Here is a 5632-nt window from a genome sequence, read left to right as displayed (position 1 = left end):
GGCATAAAAACATCAAATGTCCACTTTTTTCCATTTTCATTTTATTGCATTTCTATATTCCCTGTGTATGGTTACATACAACTGTGCAAAGATATATTTTTTAAAAAAATCGTAAGTCCCTCAAATCCGCTCTCAAAAATATGCCACTCTTCTAAAAACAGCAATAGTCCAAGGAATTTTGTTTGAAAACAACAAAGGTCCAGTAGTTCCACACTTTTATCACCAGGCGGCGTTAGGCGTTAGTATACATTCCATACTTGTTAGTGTCTGACCTGTCAAAATTATCTTTCATTCGTTCAGTCATTGGCATTGCCATTTTATGAAGTTCCTTAACGATTGTTTGTATATTTTATCATGGAATGTAATAGGATACAGACATCCGAAACGCCTCGTAAGAGAAAAGTTAATAAAACCAAGCAAACATTAATAAAAACCGCCAAAATAAAGGGAAGTGATCATGTCAATCATGTTGGGAAACGACTCTCAAAAAAAGTTATCGGTGAAGATTGCAGGTAGGAATAATTATGTATTCATAACATATATTCAATTAAAAACTTATACAGTATTAATACGTACTAAAATATTTACCATGCTGAATAGTTTGTGTGATTAAATTTAGTTCACAATGGCTGTGATTACTTTGAAGTTATGACTTCTTTCGAATGCAAAGCATTGTATTTACTATGTTGTTTTATGTAAATGTATGTATGATTGTAATAAAGTATATTATGTAGGATTGTACTTAATTGATTATTATGTTTCCAGGTGCAAGAGGTTTCATTGTTTTACAAAAATAAATGAAGATTTACGGAAAGAAATATTTGAGAATTTTTATGAAATGGATTCTAAAAATCAACAAGATGGCTATATATCTGGATGTATAGAAGTAGTACCGATCAAGAGAAGACGTCCGAGAAAAAATACTCCGATAATAATAAATGATGTCAATGATCATGGTATATTCAAGCATTCAGCATCATATAAATATAAAGTGAGTATTCATTGAATTAATAAAAAATGTACATTCAAATTAGGCATTACACATATTATACCTAATGATAATGTGTTTGAAAAACTAATTATTTTTTCTCTTTATTTACTTTAGATACGATCTACATCTGATGGTATTAACGAAGAAGTCTGTATGAAGGCATTTGTGGCAATACATGGTATTACGCATTCCCGGCTGCGACGTATTCAAGACAACATCACATTTTCGGGTTCGGCTCCTATGGACAAACGAGGAAAGCATCCAAATCGCCCAAGAGCAGTGCCTGAATCAGTGATTCAGTTGATTCACATTCATATACAATCATTTAAGGCACGTCAAAGTCATTATTCTTTCGCGAAAAATAAGAATGTTAGGTATCTTCCGGAAAATTTGACTATTATGAAAATGCACGAGATGTTTTTAAGTAAATACAGGCTTCAACTAAACTATGACACATACTACAGAGTATTTACAACTAGATATAATTTGTCATTTGGAGCTCCTCGAAGCGATACGTGTTCATACTGTGATTCAGTTACAACCAAACTGAAATTACCCGATCTCTCTGAAGATGAAAAACGTAAGATTGAGATAGATTATCAACTTCACCTGGCTAAAGCACAACAGTTTACTACAACGAAGCGAAGATTAAAAGAACTCGCAAGTGGTTCAAGTGATACCACAGTCATATCGTTTGATTTTATGCAAAATTTGCCTTTACCGAATATGGTAACAAATGCGGTATTTTATTCCAGACAGCTATGGTATTACATTTTTGGGATACATGACCTAGCCAGAAATGATGTATATATGTACACGTATCATGAAGGATTCGCCAAACGAGGTCAAAATGATGTAACATCTTTGTTACTACATTACATAAACCACCATCTGCCAGCAGGCACGAAAACATTGTATATTTTGAGTGACGGATGTGCTGGACAAAACAAAAATTTTGTTATGATTTGGTTTTGGTATATGGTGGTACATGTATTAAAAAAAATTGAACGAGTCATCCATATATTTCCTATCAGAGGGCACACATTTTTACCAAATGACGCTGACTTTCATTTGTTCAGCAGTGCAAGGAAAACAATCCTTGCAGACGTGCCAGAGGATTGGGATAAAGTTGTATTGGATGCCAGAAAAACTCCTGGGCCCTTTATTCTGGAGAAACCGGAGCAAAAAGATTTTTTAAATATTAAAGATACGTTAAAGCCTTACTTTAAGTCATCCTTCGGCAGAGATTTTCATCTTAGGCAAGTTAGAATGTACAAAATAGACAAGGATTGTAAGGGAGAAGTGCTTTGCAAACATCTCAGTTTCTCTGGACTGTGGGATAGATTCAATATAGTGAAAAGACATCAAATGCCAGTCACGATTGCATTTAAGCCAGCATATAATGGCTTAATTCCATTGAAAGGCGCAAAGAAAAAAGATATTTTAAAATTAACTAAGTATTTACAAAATCCAATAAATGCATCATTTTATGAAAATTTGCCGTGTGACAATGATACAAATGATAACGTTGAAGAAGACAGTGAAGGTGTGAGTGATCAAGACTAATCAGTAGTAATATGCACATGATTGATTTTATTTTAAATATTTAATTGAAGATTTTTTTAAAACATGTAAGTACGTAGCTTAATAATTGGTTATGATGTGTCAAAACCTTCTTAAATGTAGTATTATGATTAAAAAATAACAGAAATATATATTTTTTGTTTTATTTAATAAAATTATAATTTTATTCATACTATTTGCTTTTCCATGTTTTCAATTTTGTTATAAAAACGACAAAGGTCCAAAAATTGTGTAAAAACAGCAAATGTCACATTCATTTCTTTTTAAATATCTATTTAACAAACATCAATTTGATATTTTATTTACATACATACAGTGCATATAAGGCTCCTCCATGAATCTTCATTGTCAAATTATTAAAAATGTGTTTGACAACCAAGATATTATGTTTTTACCCTCTCCTGAAAAAAATGACCTTTGTGACATTTGCTGTTTTTATGCCAAGATCTTCATAGTGCAAAAGCTCATAAATATGCATTTATTTATGAAATAGGCCTCACATTTATGCTCTACCAACCCAATGTCTTAAATATGCTTTTCTATGTAATTTTTTTTTTTTTATTTTATTTATTAAGGAAAACAAACAGTTACATATTGATAACAGAAATTTATAATATAATAATAAAAAGTTAATGCAACCAGCAAAGTTTCCATATATACATTATAATATAGTTAAGCCTAACAAGATAGAGAGTAAAATAACATAAATATAAAGAAATTACATGAGAAGATTACATAAGAAAAAATGAGAAAAATGAGGAAGAATAATGAATAATTAAATAATATACAAAAGATAAAAAAGAAAAATAAAAAAGTAACATAAAAAATAAAAGAATTAATATAAATATATATGTATATGTATAAGTAAATACATTATATATCTATTTATACAAAATTTTTGAGATAGCATGTTTAAATGAAACAGGTGAATTATTAAAAGGGTCAACGGTGGAGAAATACATATTATAATTTAAACAAGAGCGCCGAATAAAGGAGTTTTGTGCATAATTAGAACCGCTACGACTGATATGGTACATAGTCTGGTTTCGTGTAAATCTTGATGGACAATGGAAACCCACCCTTTCGAGTAGGTTTGGCGAGTCAACAAAACCATTGATAATTTTAAAAAGAAAATATTGATCAGATATAGAACGTCGACTTTCCAAAGATGGTACCATAAAAGTTGCAGCGGTCGAAGTAGAATTAGATAAATCATAACAGTAGGCTTTAAAATTAACGTGCTTGCAAAATCGCTTTTGCACCGCTTCGAGCCGATTTATATAAGTAACGTACTGTGGATTCCACACGACAGAGGCATACTCAACTAAGGATCTAACATAAGAGAAGTAAAGAACCTTCAGAACATCAGGTGATCTGAATGGTTTAGAGATCCGAAGGATAAAACCTAGTAATTTTAATGCTTTATTGATGGTTTCATTGATATGAGCGTTAAAATTCATTTTATTATCCATTATAACACCCAGGTCACGTATTTTTGAGCTGCGTTTCAAGGGTTCGACTCCTAGTTTGTATGGTGTGATGACGGGGTTCATACTTCTGGAGAATGTTATTGACGAGCATTTGTTGACGTTTAGATAAAGGTGATTCAGTTGACAGTATCTATACAGTCTATCTAAGTCAGATTGTAACTCAATACAATCATCAACTGAAGAGATATTTTTATATATTTTTGTGTCATCTGCATAGATGGAAAATTGTGAGTTAAGAAAACAGGTGCTCATATCATTAATATATAAGATGAACAATAAGGGACCAAGGTGGGACCCCTGCGGTACTCCAGATGGAATGTGTATAAAACTGGAGACGAATCCTTTAATTGCAACAGCTTGCGACCGATTTGAGATGTATGAAGAAATCCAACGGAATAAATCCCCGTGAATCCCCAGGGCCCAGAGTTTTTTAAGTAAGATGCAGTGATTGATTTTGTCGAAAGCTTTAGAAAAGTCCGTATATATAGCGTCCACTTGTGTTTTACTGCCCATTGAATTAAGTATGAAATCAGTGAATTCGAGTAGGTTAGTTTCTACGGAGCGTCTCCTAAAAAAACCATGTTGATTTGGTGTGATGAAGTTACGTAGAGCTGCAAAAATATGGTCGGAAATGATCTTTTCTAACAATTTTCCGAAAAAAGGAAGTTTGGATATCGGCCTGTAGTTAGTAATGACGCTTTTGTCCCCACTTTTAAATATTGGAGTAATTAATGCTTTCTTCCATACATCAGGAAAACATCCGCTTTTAACAGAAAAGTTAAATAAAATTGATAACGGGGAGGCCAATTCTTCTCCACAAGAAGCAATCAAAATGGGAGGAATACGATCAGAATCAGGTGAATTATTAAAAGGGTCAACGGTGGAGAAATACATATTATAATTTAAACAAGAGCGCCGAATAAAGGAGTTTTGTGCATAATTAGAACCGCTACGACTGATATGGTACATAGTCTGGTTTCGTGTAAATCTTGATGGACAATGGAAACCCACCCTTTCGAGTAGGTTTGGCGAGTCAACAAAACCATTGATAATTTTAAAAAGAAAATATTGATCAGATATAGAACGTCGACTTTCCAAAGATGGTACCATAAAAGTTGCAGCGGTCGAAGTAGAATTAGATAAATCATAACAGTAGGCTTTAAAATTAACGTGCTTGCAAAATCGCTTTTGCACCGCTTCGAGCCGATTTATATAAGTAACGTACTGTGGATTCCACACGACAGAGGCATACTCAACTAAGGATCTAACATAAGAGAAGTAAAGAACCTTCAGAACATCAGGTGATCTGAATGGTTTAGAGATCCGAAGGATAAAACCTAGTAATTTTAATGCTTTATTGATGGTTTCATTGATATGAGCGTTAAAATTCATTTTATTATCCATTATAACACCCAGGTCACGTATTTTTGAGCTGCGTTTCAAGGGTTCGACTCCTAGTTTGTATGGTGTGATGACGGGGTTCATACTTCTGGAGAATGTTATTGACGAGCATTTGTTGACGTTTAGATAAAGGTGATTCAGTTGACAGTATCTATACAGTCTATCT

At 32.8% G+C, this 5632-nt stretch overlaps 1 long non-coding RNA gene across 1 annotated transcript; it reads left to right on the top strand.

Annotated features, from left to right (window-relative positions):
* Window positions 1-253: 253 nt before the first annotated feature.
* LOC147071565 (uncharacterized) lies at window positions 254-1986 on the top strand. Its single transcript, XR_015070797.1, has 3 exons — window positions 254-512; window positions 766-991; window positions 1106-1986. It is a non-coding gene; the product is annotated as an uncharacterized LOC147071565 (long non-coding RNA).
* The last annotated feature ends 3646 nt before the right edge of the window (window positions 1987-5632 follow it).

Source organism: Rhyacophila brunnea, unplaced genomic scaffold (genome assembly GCF_057557595.1).
Source record: "Rhyacophila brunnea isolate RB1 unplaced genomic scaffold, BYU_Rbru_1.0 scaffold_20, whole genome shotgun sequence".
Classification (NCBI taxonomy): Eukaryota; Metazoa; Arthropoda; class Insecta; order Trichoptera; family Rhyacophilidae; genus Rhyacophila; species Rhyacophila brunnea.
The sequence above is the reverse complement of the archived record's forward strand: the minus strand, read 5'-3'. Positions and strand labels throughout refer to the sequence as shown.